This window comes from Equus asinus, chromosome 4 (assembly GCF_041296235.1).
Source record: "Equus asinus isolate D_3611 breed Donkey chromosome 4, EquAss-T2T_v2, whole genome shotgun sequence".
NCBI classification, from domain to species: Eukaryota; Metazoa; Chordata; class Mammalia; order Perissodactyla; family Equidae; genus Equus; species Equus asinus.
This window is the reverse complement of record NC_091793.1, coordinates 137,763,516-137,781,848: the sequence shown is the minus strand read 5'-3', so window position 1 is coordinate 137,781,848 and position 18,333 is coordinate 137,763,516. Positions and strand designations below refer to the sequence as shown.

The following is an 18,333-nucleotide window of genomic DNA, read 5'->3' as shown; positions in this document are numbered from 1 at the left end:
CTTTAAAGAAATAAAATCACTCCTTTCAGTCCTCTGTCTGAATGCCTGCATGGCATGTGTCTCTGAATAGTTCTTTATTGTACACGGGTCTCTGACTTGATCTGCTCTTGAAGGTGGCTCTCTCTTCAATTCGCCCCTTTGGACCTCCAGACATGAATTTTCTGTGCACCACAAAACTTACAAGTTGAACCATCATAAACATATCCCCTAAATTCGGTGAACGTGTTTAGTCATTTTTGTATGATTCAGTAACAGGTGTTAATTTAACTTAAATTGATCAACAAAAGGGAAATTTATCTTGTTTTGGGGGATCTAGATTTTTGCTTAATGCCATTTTTCAGTGTCATGACTAGATTTTCTTCTATGTTCCACTTAATCTTTGATTTTTATATCAGGACAAATTGTTTTATAATCTTAGGTACCCACTAAATCATTTGGTACTTACATGTGATTCCAATATTTGCTTTTTTAGGCTTTGGAATCAGCTAGGCAATTCTGCCCTTTCTAGGTGATCTGGGGAAAATTATTTAATCTCTTTGAACTCAGCGTCTTCATCTAAAAAGTGGGAATAACAGTACCTTCCTCATAACACTCCAAACCCCCTACTTCCTGCAATCCACCCATTCCTTGCAAGGGTGAATTTAAAAAATAATTCATTTCATTATGTTGGGAGAATTGTTTACTTGAGAAAAGATTCCATTTAAACTTTACTTATTGTCTGCACCAAAATAATTTCAATATTTAAAAAGAAAGACTGAAGAAAGCTATAAGAAATTTTAGATAAATATTTATCTGCTGTCTAGTTGGAGAAGGACTGTCTAGCATAGATGTTATCAAATTAAGAGGCAAACTAGAAACGGAAAAAGAGCTATTTATAGACAGAGAGTTAGTATATTTAACACATAAAACATGTTGTTTCTCAAGAAAGGCTTGAGAAAAAATGAGATAGACCTAGTATATTGACATGGTAAGAAATCCAAGCCAAAAACAGGCATCCACAATAAAAACACAAACAAACTATATATGACAGTACTGTATAATAATTTGACTCACCTTTGTCTCTGGTTCCTGGGAGTGAATCTAAATTCCTAGAATTTCACAAGTAAAAGGAGTGTCTTTGTTATTCACGAGCCCCTTGGATCACTTCTGGGTTTATGCAAATGAGGTGACTCATTGTGGGCCCTTAGATAGCTTCAGGATCAGGGCTGATCAAGCCAGAAAGACCAACCATGTGATTACAAGGTTGAGGCTTTGAGCCACATGATATCAGCCCCATCTCCTGACTTTGGGAAAGGAGAGGTCTGGAGAACGAGTTCAATCACAGGCCAATGATTTATTCAATCATGTCTATGTAACGAAACCCCAATAAAAACTCTGGACATGAAACTCAGTGGTGCTTCCTGGGGGGTGAACACATTGATGTGATACGAGGGTGAAGTGCCTTGATTCCACGGGGAGGAGGCACAGAACCTCTACATTCAGGACCCTCCCAGACCTTGCCTTATAAGTCACTTATTTGGCTGTTCCTGGTTTGTATCCTTTCTAATAAGACTGTAATTGTAATTATAGTGCTTTAGTGCTTTCTTGAGTTCTGAGTCGTGCCAGCAACTTATCCAATCTGAAGAGGTCACGGGATTGTAGCCAGCTGGAAGTGCAGGTAGCTAGGGGACCCTACTTTTGACTGGTGTCTGAAGTGGGGACAGTCTTGTTAGGGACCACACCCTTTCATTTGTGTGGTCTATGCTAACTCTGGGTGGTTAGTGCTGGAACTGAACTGCGGTATACCAGTTGGTGTCAGAATAAACATCAATTACATAAAATACATTGAGATGCATGAAAGAATGGTTGCCAAAATATTAATAGTGTTTATTTCTTAACTGGTTTCAGGTGATTTTTATTGTCTGAAAAACATCTTTCACGTCTTGATCAAATTTTTTTTTAATGTTCAATAGGGTGTGGGGGGAAAGCTTTTTACACTGTGGGGAGAAAAAAGTAAGCTCCCAAATGCACACTATTAAGTGAAGAAAGATGCTGAATAACCGGTATTCTATGATCCATTTATATTTTTATATATATATTCCATGTATATTTATATAAAGAATATGAAGATATGTGCATATTAATAGAATGATAACAGGAATAATGTACTCTAAAATGCTGTTGACAGTGGTGATCTGTAAGGGAGGGAGTCATGTGCTATGTATATTTCTATATCGTTTGAATCTTTTACAACTAGAATATTTGTGTTATTCAAGTAATAAAAAAAGACAAACGATCCCACAGAAATGTTAAAAAAAAGGCCCACAGAAATTGATTTTCTTTAAAATATATTACAATATAAAAATGGGCTAAGTGAAAAAATTGATGTTTCACACAAGAAAAAAAGTAATATATGAAAAATACCTCACTAATAAAAAATGTTAATTTTAACAAAAGAGAGATATTTCTTTTTAGAAGTTAGAAGTCTTCACATTATCATATTTAATTTTCATGAGGGTGTAATCAGATGCACAAACAAAAATTACTTTTAGATAGAGTACATAATTTATAGAAAAAAACTGATAATATTATTGAGTGTGAAAGTGCTTATGCTCTTTAAATAGTAATTTCATGTTCTAGCATCTAAACCAAGAAACATAGTAGTCAGAGATGCAAAAAATGATTTTTATACAAAAAAATATTTGGCATTAAAAATTGGAAATATCTAGGGGCCAGCCTGGTGGCGTAGTAGTTAAATTCACACACTCCACTTCAGTGGCCCAGGGTTCACAGGGTTTGGATCCTGGGCACGGACCTACACACTGCTCATCAAGCCATGCTGTGGCGGTGTCCCACATACAAAATAAAGGAGGACTGTCACAGATGTTAGCTCAGGGCCAATCTTCCCCACCAAAAAAACCAAACTAAAAATGAAATATCAAAATGTCCAAGAATATAGGGAATGGATAAATAGATGTGAAAATCCTATAATATGCAATATTACATATCCATTAAAAAAAACCAACAATTTTGAAGAACTTTTAAGGCAAAAGAAAAATATGTCATAGTGCTCAGTTTAAAAAAAGCAGGATTTATAACTGCATATGATTCAAATTACGTTTACAGAAGACAAATTACTCAGTTTTAAATACAATTATTTTTCTATCTTTTTCAAAGTTCCTTAATGGGAGATTATTATTTTAATAATTTTTATTATTTTTTAAATTAAATTTACTCAGTGGCATTTTAAAGCAATGTTTCAATCAGTTGTCTGTTTAATTTTTGGTTTCCTGATAGAAACCTAACTCAATACAATAAAAATATTTTAATTCATGGATAAAGCACTGAACCTTTTAAGGTTATAGCTCTAAATCTGACACTAACTGTAGAATTCTGGGAAAAGTATTTATCCTCTCTGAGCCAAATTTGCTCATCTGTTTAACAAAAAAGCAGTGGGGGCTGGCCCTATGGCGGAATGGTTAAGTTCATGTGCTCTGCTTCAGTGGCCCAGGGTTCATGAGTTTGGATCCCAGTTGGGGACCTACACACTGCTCATGAAGCCATGATGTGGCTTGTATGTATTTTGTATTATCCCACATACAAAATAGAGGAAGACTGGCAGAGATGTTAGCTCAGTGACAATCTTCGTCACCAAAAAAAAAAAAAAAAAAGTACTGGATCAGATTTCCAAGGTCTGTTCTAGGTCTAAAAATGTTATGATCCACTGACTTAGACACTTTTTGAATAAAATAAAGCAAATGCCATGAAATGAGTAATACTTTCAAATTAATGCATATTTTTATTAATGCAGTTGAACAAATAATCATATGCATACATGCAAGTCATTTATTTGTTTAGAGACAGTATTAGATTATTATATCCCTCTGCAAGTAATCTACAACCCTTCAGGGATCTCAACCAATAGGTAGGAAAATACTGATAAAGACAACTGGCAAATATAAATAGGAAAGAAGCTAAATCTCAGTTCACAGTAAAACTTCAAAGTGATATTTTAAACTGTATCTTCAAATGTTGACTAGCACTTGGCAGAATTATCCTCGTTTGAGTCTCAAATTCTCATTTATAAAATGAGAATAGTAATTGCTGCTTATAGGACTGCTATAAAGATTGAAAAATAATTATGTGAAAATACAATGCATAATATACAGTAGATATTCAGTAAATGTCAGTTCCTTTCCCTGTGCCCTTTGCATTCTGAAAATGACCATAATCGAATAGGAACAGAACCTGTAAAACTTCTATATCTGGAAATTTAATGATACAGAAAGGGAAAAGAAATAAAAGATTTTCTAGCTATAAAATCTGTATTAGACCCATTTAGTGAATAATTTGTCTCATTCCATAGCTTCCTGTTCCTGACCTGCATCTAGTCCCTGTGACAGACACCACGTCATGAGAACTGTCATCAACATCGGGGCCATGTGGATAGTTTCCACAAAGTCATGGGTTCCATAGAGCCAACATATTTCAGAGAACCATTGAATTCTGTCACTCATCCTCACTCTCTCAAGTTGCAGGTGAAGAAGTTGAGGGCCAGAGAAATGAAGGCATGCACCCAAGATTACCGAGCTGAGCAGGTGGCAGAAGTAGTTCTCTGCTCCTTCTGTCACTTGACAGCAGTCTCACACCTCATGTGCTACTTATCCCACCAACATGCCCGCTGAGTTTCCTATTTTAGTTTACTTCCTGGGAAAATACTTTTAGCCGAAGGGTATAGACAAAAACAGAAGAAGTAATTGGATATAAAATTGCAGGGCAGAGGTTTAGGAAAAATTAGAAATAATCAATATACAGCTAAAGCTTGAAACTGAATGAAACTCATGGTCATTTTAAACCATCTTTTCTTCTTTTGTACTTTTTAAAGTGGAAATGGGTAAAGCCCTAGCTTCTGTGCTTACTACAACAGAGTTAAAATCTATGGAACCGTAAACTCTAGTGTAATTAAAAATTAAAACGACCTCAATGTTTCCATGGAAATAAAAAGACCTCATGAATAAAGAATTACTATTATGCAACTGATATAGAAGTCTTTTACTCTGAAAGCCACACGTTGTTTTGTAGCTACTACAAGCTAGATGTTTTTGTTTTGTTTTATTTCTGCCTATATCCTTTGGTTAAATTCTTCCTGAAAGTCTAAATACATCCATATTTTTGATGAATGTAATTCTGATATCAAAACACTACAGTGTATTTTCAAATGTTAACCAAACCTAAAAAAAGAGGAAAGACCTTAAGAGAGTTAACATATTTACATAATTCTAATCATGTTTTTAAAGCCAGAATTCATAATTCCATCTAAGCATATTTTAGGTAAAAGCAACATAAGTGAAGAAGTTTAATAGTTTATTAAATCTATAATTGAATAATGTATTAAAAGACAACAAAAAATTGATAGTTTAAGACAGTTGGTTAAAAAAAAAGACAAGAAAGCAGAAAGACAGACTTTTCCAAAATACTTTTGTAATCAAGCCTAGAAATCTGATGCCCCTCGCTGCAAGGGAGCGTTGTATGTAAGTATGGTATGTTAAGCAGCAGTTAGACTGGTTACCTTATATTGTAATGTTTCTGGGACACCCCTGTTTACAATACTCAATATGTATTTGTTGGCTAAGGAACTGAAGAGATTGTTTCAATTAGCAACTAATATTGAGGTACTTCCTGCCCCTCCATTTCCTCACAGGTTCCAAAGTGGACTCAACTGACCAGTTTGAAGCATTCTCGGTGTTCCTTTTACTTTCTTAGCCATCTTTCCTGCTCTAGGTAACCTAAATGTTGGAGGGCCCCAGGGCTAGATCCTGGGGATTCTTCTCTTCTTTATCTACATTTTCTTTTGAGGTGATCTCTCTGTTCTCTAGTTTAAATACCATCCACATGTTGATAAATCACAAAAAATGTTTACCTCCAGTCCTGATCTCTAGACTTTATAAGTGCCTACTTAATCTTTCTATTTGGAAGTCAAATTCGCCAGGTCTAAAAGAGAGGTTTTGCTTTTCTCTTCTGAAAATATTCGTCCCCATCAGTTTTCCTCAAAGCGGTAAAATTCATTACCAGTCATACAGCAGCTCGAGACTAAAACCTTGGAGTCATTCTTCATTCCTCCTCTTCCTTCACACACCATCTCCACCCCCCACCGCCCATCAATCTGCAAGTTCTGATGATTCTGTCTCCAAAACAGATCCTGAATTTGTGCATTTCTCTTTGCCTCCTGTATCACTATCAATCTAGTTCCAAATCACCTAAGGTCTCACCTGCGTAACTGCAATAATAACCTCCTAACTGCTCTCCCCATTTCTATTCATGTCCCTCCACAACTCATGCTCCTACAACATAGAAACCAAGGTATGTCACTTCTCCACTCAAAACCCTCTAATTGTTTTCTTTGTACTCAGAATGAAGTTGACCCTATGACTACCATGGACTCCAGGGCTTTCTATACTTCCCTGACCTCATCTCATACCATCTTCTCTATTGCTCTCTCTCTAAGCTCATGCCACATTGGCCTTCTTTCTGCCCTTTAACACTTTTTTCCACCTCTAGGCCTTTGCATTTACTGTTCCTTCTACCTATGAAGCTCTTACCCCTGCTTTTTTGAATGATGGCCACTTTTCATCTGTTGAATGCCAACTCCTTGAAAATACCACCAACCAAAATAACCTGTTGATAAAGCAAAACTAAGTTTTCTGCTTACTGTGGTAGGAAGAATATTACCTTGACAGATCTTAGCAGTATCTCTGAGGGGTAAGGGCAAAGGTGAGATACTTTTGAGGTTTCTGGAGTCTAGCTTGAGTTTTTCAGTGCAAGGACCTGATTGGTATTGAGTAAAGTCTGCAAGGCTGATGGGGGAACCTCGAATCAAAGTTACCCATCAAGAGTCCTCCTTCTCAGAGAAATGGGCCTGCCTTCGGACCTTCGCCATGCTCAGTCATCGGCTGGGAGCAGCCCGGGAGCAGCACAGCTTCTGCAGAAGCACTACAGTAGAGTCAGAGCATAGCAACTGGGGCCATCTGTCAATTCTCTGCAGAAACAGCTCTGAGTGGCTCATTTTCATAGCTGCTACAGCTCGCCCCTTGCGCTGAACAGATTTCTCACAGGTCCAGGGTGCAGGTCTACCATGGTTCCTGCGGGCCTGTGTTCCCGAGGGGAAACTCAGAAGGGACCTCTGACACTGCAGTTGATCTTTGGGGTTACAACTGGTACTCATGCTCTCCCTCTTTCACTAGCTATTCTGATTTCCCTCATTCTAAAGTAAGACTTGGGGACTTACTGGTGGGGTGACTCAAATCTTAACTCCTGAGGGGTCCGAGCCATCATACTGTTCTCAGGCTGACGACTGCTGCATGCGTCCATCCACAGCTACAATGAGACAGGAGGACCAAAAAGTTCCCAAATGGCTCATCTGGGTTCCACATGTCCTCTTCCTGCTGAGCAGGGTCGAGCACCCCTGCCAGAATGCTGATGTCTGGATACAAGGACTTCAGAGTGCACTGCCAGCAGCCATATCCTAAAGTTCAATAAAAACTTTGTGTTCCCCGTGGCAAGACTACGCCCCCTTTGGGCACCAGGACCTCCAACCCTACAGAGCCCAGAGTTAAAGGGATGAGAGGCATAAAATCTCCCAGTGTGTCATTGGGAATGATGGTAAATGGGGCCACTCCTGCTTCTGCCCATGTAGTCTTGCTGTTGGGAACACAGCACCATGCAGAGGTCTCTGATGTGACGCATATACTACACGTTCAAGGATGGCACCCATCCTTTCATGCTGCAGCTCTTTTAGGAAGCCACTTCAGCATTCCATGAATTTACCATCTTAAGTGCAACAATTCTTTAAGAAACAAACCAGAGCAATGATATTGCATACATATTCACATCTCTCTGTAATTATACTAAATATGGTCTTAATTGCTCCACTTAACCTAGGTGACCAACTTCTTTTTCTCCTGGAAAAAACTAGAAGACAGAAAACCAGTTACTGTTTAACTATTTTTCTAATGGGCATGCCTTTCATATTATCTTTATAAATTTTAAGGAGGTTATTTGTATAACAAAATCCAAAGGCATTTTCACATCCTCTAAATCTACATCTTTTTTTATCTTTTTTTTTTTTTTTTTTTTTTTTGCTGAGGAAGATTCACTCTGAGCTAACATCTGTTGCCAATCCTCCTCCACATTATATGGGGTCACCACCACAGCATGGCTGATGAGTGGTGTAGGTCCATGCTCAGGATCTAAACCCTTGAACCTGGGCCACCAAAGCAGAGTGTGCCCAACTTAATCACTATGACAAGTGGCCGGCCCCAATATATCTATTTTTAAGTGTATAAGAATAACAGTGGGGGCTGGCCCCATGGCCGAGTGGTTAAGTTCACGTGCTCCGCCGCAGGTGGCCCAGTGTTTCATTGGTTCAAATCCTGGGCACGGACATGGCACTGCTCATCAAACCATGCTGAGGCAGCGTCCCACATGCCACAACTAGAAGGACCCACAACGAAGAATATACAACCATGTACCGGGGGACTTTGGGGAGAAAAAGGAAAAAAATAAAATCTTTAAAAAAAAAGAATAACAGTAAAATACAACTGTTTAGTGGCAAATGTTGTGCCTCTCATTTTTTTCTTTAGATTTTGTTGAAGTATTCAAAGATTACATATCAATAAACTTAGTTTAACAATTGCCTAAGGTATTTAAGTTAGCTAAAAATCTAGAAATTACAATTTTAGTTAAATATAAACTTAAGAATTTTGATATTAAAGAAATATCATAAGATTATAAACCTTTTTAAGATACCCATCATTACAATTTTATCTAGTTAATCATGATTCTAAATTTTTGTAATCTTTAACAATTTGTAGAAATAATAATAATAATAACTTGTTTGTCCCATAAAACCAATGCAAGGAATATAGGAATTTTAAATTACGAGACATTCTATAATCTTGTATAAAGTAGAATATCATGTTGGCATTAACTTCATATATTAAAGTCAGGAAGTAGATAATTGGTTTCAACCCTTTAAACCAATATGATAAACTCATTCTAATTTGTCCAATGATTCATCTATTTATCAGGAATATTTTATGCACATTTTATATATAATATATAAGCTTTGTATTCATAAATGAAATTATAAAAATTCTTTATATTCTGTTTCAAAGCCCTTATCCTTAGAATCAAGGCCTTTTCTTCTTTTCCTGTAGTTTTAACCAGAAATATCTCTTAAAAGCAATTTTAAAGAAAAAGAAACACAAAACAATTTAATGATTCTGCTTTCTATTTCAGAAATTCTTAATTAGATATTCCTAGATTTAGCACATAATGACAGAATAATTATTTTCATCAATTAATCTTTAAAGATCTCCTAGGGAGGAAAAAGGAGAAGAGTAATAGAAAAAATGAGAGGGAGCTAGCTTTAGTCAAATACAAAATTATCACTGTAAAAGACTAATTATCTTTCCTTAATTAAAGAGAGGGGAAAGTATAGATGCAGGAAAACCTATTTTGACATACAAGCACATGAGAGAGGGAGGGGAGGAAAGATGGGGGAGAGAAAAAGAGAGAGTCATTACAGCAGGTTTAAACATTAACTCAGGCCCTTGACAATCTGATTTGTATGATTCAAAGACCAGTAATTATTAACAGTTGAAGTATGGAAATGAGAGGGGTGTCTCATATTAAACAAAGTGATCTTTCTCTTTTAGACTAACAAGACCATCTCCTTAGGAGGTGTTTTCAAGGCAAGGAGAAAAAGTCAGAAGGATAGATGGGACAGAGGGAAATAGAGGAACATAGGATAAGGAAGCAGAAAAGAAGAATAAAGGATATCATATTCAAATTGTGATTTGAAGGAATCTAAAAGAGATAGTTTTAATATGTTCACATTTTTCTCTTGCCTTTGCCAAGGAACCATTTAAGGAAGCAATTTCATAGTTCTTTGACTATATTTTGGAAGTTTCCTCTTGCCTTAAAATGTAGACAATTGTATGTTTTTGATATTTGCTTCCTTTTTGCTTCAAAGTGCCAACCAAAAGGAACAATTTTGTTCATATCAAAAGTTCTCCAAAGCAATCATTATATTCCAAATAATCCTTATATCACATAGAAAGTTAAGAAGGTACATTTTCATGTTAGTATAAATACATATAAGAGGCAGGAGTCCATCCCAGAGTGGGCACAGAACTAGAGATAAACCTAGGAGTCTGGTGACAGTCAGTCAAATATCGTGCACTTTGTATCTTGGGGACCTCCTTACCAAAGAGAACTAGACTTTTATGGACAAAATAAAACCAGAGTGAGCAAAGTTCTGATAAGATTTTCATAAATGATCTGAGACAGTGTTTCCTAAAGGATGCCAGTCTGAAGAGAAACCTTCTGAACATACAAGCCCATCCTCATCCCTATGAACTTTCTTTTATCAATGCACAATGAAGAAATGACAAGGACAAACAGACAAACAGTAGGGTTGTCAGTCATAATGCAGATTTCTACCAAAAATAAAAGTTTTTCAAACCTGATCAATCACTGGACTTTTAAAAAGAGTTTCTTATTCCTAAATACTACTCTCAAACTAAATAAACTAAACTTACCAGTTTGGAGTGTTTGTTGAAAAAATAAGAAATGAGAGCTCAAACCCAGTAGGAACTTACCTCGCCATCATCATTGGAAAGACCCTGTGCAGGAGGCTCAAAGGGCCTCAGAAAAGCACGCTGTTTCCAGGGTGACCAGATTTTGATGGGACCTCCCAGTTTGTCAAATGCTGGCTCCTTTAAAATATCTCCAAAATAACCTGTTGATAAAGCAGAACTGAGTTTTTTGCTTACTGCAGTAAAGGAGAATAGCATCTTGAGAGTTTTAGCAGTGTCTCACAGGGAAAGTGAGGGAGACAGTATTTATGAGATTTGGGAATCTGGTTTAAGATGAGTTTTAAAGCAGGGGATCTGATTGGGATCAGGCAAAGTTTTTACATAATAGTTTTTGAGTGGACGCCATGAGACGAGTCTTTGGAAGTGGCTCTTTCACAGCTGTCTGCCTTCTTAGACTAATCTGCTATTCCCTCCACAACCTGAATTGTTCACTGGCCTGGAACAACTTCTTTGATTTAAGATGTTTTTCCTGTGTTTGAATTGATAGTACTTTTCACACTATCTCACAACTGGTTGATAGTGTAATTGTCTGCCCCTACACCGTGAGTAGGGCTAGGATTAGGTTTTGTTAATGTTTCCTACAGCCAGCAGGTAACACAGTGTCTCATTCTCAATAAATACTCAGTCACTGTTGATAATGATTGGAGAAAAACACACAAACGTGCCGACTAGTCTGATTTTCAATTTATGAACCTGAACCTCAAATGAACTCTTAATCAAGTAGGCCCATTAATAATAATATTATACTTTCCTAGTCTAATTACTCTATTAGCTTTTTTCCTCAACTCCCCAACACAGTTCCCCAACAAACCCATCTTAAACACTTCCCTAAGGGCCTTGCTTGTCTCACTGAGAACACTGAAGCCATCAGTTTTCCACAAACTCTCACTTGTCCCCACCTAGCAGTATCTTTACCCATGTAGTATGCCCTGTCATCTATCTATAGATGAAGTACGTATGCTCCCTCTAAAGTCAAACCCTTCAGTTGGGCATTAGATCTCATCCCCTTTCTCCTACTCAAAGACATTTCTTCAGCAATTCTCTCCCCTCAACAATTTTCCCATCTCTCGTTAAGTTGTTTCCCATTTATTTTCTATGAGGACACTCTAAAATCCTCAATGGCCATTTAAAAAAATATTTTCCAAGCGTCTACCACTGAGATACAACAATGTATGAAAAGAGACAAAGATCCCTGCCCCTGTGGTTTATAACCTAGTAAGGGGAGACAGATAAATTGTAAAGTTTATTCTCAACACAACGGCCAAAGTGATCCTTTTAAAGGGAAAGTCATATTATGTCATTTCTTTGCTCAAAACTCAGCAATGGCTTCCCATTTCCACAGAGTAAAAGCCAAAGTCTTTATAATGGTTTATAAGATCCTACATGATCTGATTCCCTGTTACCTCTCTGACTTCATTTCCTGGTACTCTCACTTGCTCACTCCACTCCAGCCACATTAGCCTTCCCGCTGACCTTCAGGCATACTGGGCAACTCCCAATCTTGCAGTTCCCTCTTCTTGCACTACTCTGCATGCTATCTGCATGACTCTCTTATTCCCTTCCAGGATTTGCTTACATGTACCTTCTCAATGAGGCCTGCTCTGGTTCTTTATTTAGAATTACAACTCTCTTCACACTGAGCCCCTATTTCCCTCTTTGTCTGTTCCACTTTTGTTCCATATCACTTCTCAACCTAACATATAAAAGTACATAATATACATATAATAATTAATATAAGTACATATAATATGCTTATATTATAGTATAAGTACTATAATATACTTATTTACTATGTTTATATATACTCATTTATTATGTTTATTATTTATTGTCTAGTTCTCTCTTCTGGAATCTAAGTTCCAAAAGGGCAGGAAACATGTCTGTCCCGTTGAATGAATGAATGCCCATCTTTAAGACTTTAGAGTGTCCTTGTAGCATATAAATGTAAAAAATCCAAGTGTTTTGAAAAGCAATTATAGATGCAATAGTCATGACCAGAAACTTGTTACACAATTTTATTACGGTAATCAATAAATTATTCTATCACCTCCATTTGGACATCATAGCTATCTTCAGAAATCTGTGAAGCTCAATTTTTCACCCAGATTTTCGGAAATTTTTTTGATTCAATGGGCTCCTTTAATAGATCATTTTAATAAGATTTTAACCTAACACATGCTAAGCAAAATGTAAAATTCTTAGCCCGGCCTTCTAGAATTTCTACCACTTAGCCTTTCTTATCATTCTCCAGCTTCTTCATTGAATCCTAATGTTCTCACAAAAATGAGTTACTAGTATCCCCAAATGTGCCATATAATTCCTTCTACTTGCTCCCTGAAGTCCATACATCTACATTTTAATCTCATCTTCATATCCTGTCATGAGATCCAACTCAAAGATCCTATCATGAAAAGAGCACTTGCTTTTCTGGACTGTGCAGCAAAAGGAATGGGGATTGGGACTGGACAGACCCTGGTACCAATATGAGCTTTATCACTTAACGGCTGTGTAACAAACTCAGGCACATTATTGAATTTCTGAATTTCAGTTCTCCCATTTGTGGGAGACACAACTGTGGCCTAAATGATATTCAAAGAATTCTGTCTTTTTCTCTTACTAAAACACAATTTTTCTTGGGGTGGCAATGTGCCCAGATTTTAAAAAGAACTACATTTCCCAGCATCCCTTGTAACTAGGGTGGTCATACAACAATGCTCACCAATGTGATACAAGTGGAAGCTGCTGACAGGTCTTCTGAGAAAGACCTCTGGCTCACTCGTCTAGCACAGGCCGTTTGCCCATTGCATTCTTCCTGTCTGAACTCTTGTTAATGCAGGAGGTGGAACAACCATCATGGGCAAAAAGCAACAAGGATGTAGCTGAAAGCCACAGGTTAGAGATGGTTATATGAAAAGATTAAAGGAGTCTGGGTTCCTAATGGCAACATGGAATCACCATACTAGCCCTGGTCAGACTGCCCTTGGACTTGGTTTCATAAAAAAAAAAAAAAAAAAAAGACCTCTTTGGTTAAGCCATTATAATCATGTCTGTGTTGCAAGCAGCCAAAAGTGCTCCCCAACAAATACACCATCTTGAAATAACGCTTACCTTTCAGGATTTTAAAGTCCATTATTAATTTAATTAATTACAAAAATTAACATATATTGAATGCCATGCATCAGATTCTGCTGGACCAATCAGATACCCTAAGTCTCACAGTGATATCCACACTTGTCTTGCTCAGATTTGTTGTACTCTACTCTATCTCATTACCTATCCTTGCACTTTCCTTACAACCTCCTACTTCATCTCCCAACTTCACTGTTCCTGCAGAAATCCAAATGTTACATTATGTTGAACTGTCTGGAGAACTTCCACATCTAGTGTCAAGATGGAGTAAAAGTGACCAGATTTAGCCTCCTGTCTGAAACAACTATAAAATATATGAAACAATGATCCTCAAAACATTGGACATCACACAACAGAAGACAGCAATCCCTGAGAGATGGAAACCAAATAAGATGAGGCCTGTGTTATCCCAGATTACCACCCAAATAGAGTTCCTAGGCTGTGGCACATGGATGGGGAAGGTAGGCAAAGCTTCTCTGAGAAGAGGAAATCCAGGAAGGTCAAAGCAGGTGGAGTTTACAGGACAAAGTACTGGAGAAGAGAGAGCTACAGAGATAGAAAACTCCAGAGATCTGCAGAAGGCCACTCTCTAGCACTTATCAGAGTACTTACTGTTCAGTGCCTGAGTATAAGGAAACTACTTGAGGCTAGGGAAAGAACAATCCCTGAGGCTCACATGGGAACTATAGTCTGCTTATTCCCATCAGCCAGAGAAGAAAATCTCATTAATTCAAAATCACAGTGTAGAGTACTAAGAAGGGTTTTGCCTCAATAGTGGGACAAAATTAACACAAGGTTAAGTGCTGCTCTGACCCAAAGCAAGAAGTTAAGGGAACAAACCTTTTCCAAGAAACTTAACTGCATCCTAGAACAAAACTCAAAATATTTACAGGAATATAAAAATATCCAGCACTCGACAAGGTAAAAGTTATGTCTGAATGCCAATCAAAAGTTGCCAGGAATCAAAGAAGCAGGAAAAAATACAAAAATAATGAGTAGAAAATCAATCAATTGAAATTACCTCAAAAAAAAAAAGATGATAGAACTAGTAGACAAGGATATTAAAATAAAATAGTTTTACAGCCACATTCCATATGTTCAAGAAGCTAGAGGAAACATTCAAGGTGTCAAGTAGAGACATGGAAGATACAAAAAAATTCCCAAATCAAACTTGTAAACATGGAAACTACTTTGTGTTGAGAAATACACTGGATTATTAACAACACCAAGTTGATCTAGGATTAACAACAGATTAGACATTTTAGACACTGCAGAAGAAAATATCAATGAATTTGAAGACAGAGCATTATAAACTGTACAAAATGAATAGAGATAGAAAAAAGATGGGAAAAAATGAACAGAGCATCAGTGAGATATGGAATAACTTCAACCACACCAATATATACATATAATTCAAATCTCAGAGAGTAAGGCGAGGAGACAAAAAATGTTTTTGAGGAAAAAACGGTTGAAAATTTTCCAAATTTGATTAAAACTGTAAACCTAAACACCCAAAAAGCTCAACAAACCCAAAATACAAAAAACATAAAGCAAATTACACCAAGGCATATCATAACCAAGTTGCTAAAAACCAGTGATAAAAAGGAACAATTAAAATCAGACAGAGGAAAGAAAGACACATACACTAAAGAACAACGGTAGATTTCTCACTGAAAATAATTCAAGGTAAAAGACAGCGGAGCAATATTTTTCAAGTAACTTGGAATTTTTTATCTAGGGAAAAGATTAAAAAATGAAGGTAAAACAGTTTCTCAGACATGATAAATCTGAAAGAATTCATAAGCAACAGACCTACAGCACAAAAACATGTTAAAGGAAGTTCTATTTAAAGGAATGTTAAAGGAAGGAAAAGGAAAAATGACACTGGATGCAAATGTGGATCTCCACAAAGAAATGAAGAACACTGGAAATAATAACTATGTGGGTAAATAGAAATTCTTTTACTACGTAAGTCTCTTTACAAGATAATTGATTGTTTAAAGTAAAAATAATAACAATGCACTGTGGAGTTTATAAGATATACAGAAATAAAATGTTTTACAACAATAGCATGAAGGCAAGAAGGGGAAAATAAAAGTACACTCGTGAGATTCTTACACTGTATGTGAAATGCTGGAATAGTACTTGAAGGTAGACTGTGACAGTTGAAGATGTACAGTATAAACAATAAAACAATCATTAGAATAACAAGAGTTACAGGACTTATGTCAGCATCATGGCAGAGTGAGCGCCTCACTTAGACTCCCCCCACTATGATATAACAAAAAGGACATTCATATACCAACAGAGGACATTCACACAACACAAAAGACATATGAAAGGCCTATGCAGCCATACATCTGAAGGTAGAGGTGCTGGACCACCCAGAGGAAGTGGAAGGAGGTAGGGGGATCTCATCTCTCTCCCCTAATGGCAGCAAACCAGGGCGCAGGACCACGACCAGCTCTGGGAGCAGAGGGAGGAGGGGCGGCCCTCTGCAGGAACATGTTTGCTCCCCAAGTTCCCTCATAGCCTGTGGGAAAGCCCCACACAGAGGTAGCTAAGCTATTGTGGGATGTGTCTTCATCAAGTCAGTACCCCAGGAGAGCAGATAGAGAGGGCAGAACAAGAACGTCCCTGGGATAGTGCAGGTGAAAGGAAGCACCCCTGCCCCCAACTGGCACTCCAGGTCAGCCGGTTAGCCAGAGTGCCTGAACAAGTGATAGAAAAGCAGCAGCTGTGAGCCAGCGAGCCGCAGATTGTGGTGGGCTCAGAATATACAGCTCTCGACCTACACCCACTGGCAGCGGGTGGAAGTTGTGACCAAATACTATCACCATGCAGAGGCACAAATCCACACCATCAAACAGTATGAAAAAATATATTAGAACTCCAGACCAGAAGGAAAATGACAAGCACCCAGAAATCAATTCTGAAAGCACAGAAACTTATAATCTAAATGACAGAGAACTCAAAATAGCTATCATAAAAATACTCAAACGAGTTACAAGAAAATACAGAGAGACAGTTCAATGAAATCAGGAACTTCTTCACAAAAGAGATTGAAACTATAAAGAAAAACCAAGCAGAAATGTTGTAGATGAATAACACAATCAATAAAATAAAGAAAAATCTGGACTCTAGGAATAACAGAGCTGATATTAGGGAGCTGAGAATTAGCAGTCTGGACGGACATAAATGTAGAAATGCTTCCGATAGAGGAGGAGAGAGAACTAACACTAAAAAGAAATGAAGAAATTCTCCAAGAAATATCCAACTCAATTAGGAAACGCAACATAAGGATTACAGGTATTCCAGAGGAAGAAAAGAAGGAGAATGGGGCAGAAAGCTTGCTCAAAGAAATATCAGCTGAGACCTTCCCAAATCTGGGGAAGGAAGTGGAGATACAATTGAAAGAAGCTAATAGATCTCATAATTATATCATTGTAAAAAGACCTTCTCCAAGGCATATAGTAGTAAAGCTGGCAAAAGTCTATGACAAAGAAAAACTATTAAGGGCACCAAGGCAGAAGAAATAACTTACAAAGGAACCCCTATCAGTGGATTTCTCAGCAGAAACCTTCCAGGCTAGGAGAGAGTAGAATGATACATTCAAAATTCTGAAAGACAAAAACTTTCAGCCAAGAATACTCTATCCAGCAAAAATGTCCTTCAGATATGATGGAGAAATAAAAACTATCCCAGATAAACAAAAGCTGAGGAGTTCATCACCACAAGATGCCCCCTACAAGAAATGATCAAAAAGGCCCTCATACCTGAAAAAAAACGAAAGAGTTTATGAAGCCTTGAGCAAGAAGATAAATAGGTAGACTAAACAAGGAAATTGAGGCTTTCTATCAGAACAGGTTAGCAAACACATAATTATAACATTAAAGATAAAGGAAAGGAAAACATCAAAAATAAATATAATATCATTTTAACCACAAACTCACAATACAAGATGGAATAAGTTGTGACAACAACAACTTAGAAAAGGAAGAGGAAGGGGATGGAATCAGCTTAGTCTAAGGAAATAAGAGGCTATCAGAAAATGGACTATCTCATATATGAGATTTTTTATACAAACCTCATGGTAACCACTAAGCAAATAATCAGAACAGAGACACAAATGACAAATAAAAACTAAGAAAACCACCATAGAGGACTACCAATTCAGTCAAAATACATGGGATGAGAAATAAGGGAAATGCAGAAGAAACAGAAAACAAGCAATAAAATGGCAGCATTAAGCCCTTATATATCAACAATCATTCTAAATGTAAATGGGTTGAATTCTTCCATCAAGACACAGAGTGGCTGGATGGATTAAACAACAAGACCCAACATTATGCTGCCTCCAGGAAACACATCTCAGCTCTAAAAACAAACACAGGGTCAGAGTGAAGGGATGGAGGATGATACTCCAAGCTAATGGCAAACAGAAGAAAGCAGGCATTGCCATAATTATATCAGACAAAGTATACTTCAAGACAAAACAGGTAATGAGAGACAAACAGGGACAGTATGTAATGATCAAAGGTACACTCCACCAAGAAGACATAACACT

The 18,333-nt window shown here is 37.2% G+C and overlaps 1 protein-coding gene across 13 annotated transcripts in view; it reads right to left on the bottom strand.

Moving 5' to 3' along the window:
- CARF (calcium responsive transcription factor) overlaps nt 1–18,333 on the bottom strand; it is a 99,487-nt gene that overhangs the window by 18,994 nt on the left and 62,160 nt on the right. For 5 of the 13 annotated variants that reach the window (XR_011502992.1, XR_011502999.1, XR_011502990.1 and 2 more), the window contains one exon: nt 10,641–10,780. The gene's annotated coding sequence lies outside the window, so the exon portion shown is untranslated. Of the gene's footprint in view, nt 1–1,054; nt 1,089–5,327; nt 7,502–10,640; nt 10,781–18,333 lie in introns of those variants that run through there. The other 8 variants (XR_011502991.1, XR_011502989.1, XR_011502998.1 and 5 more) reach the window with 4 other exon arrangements.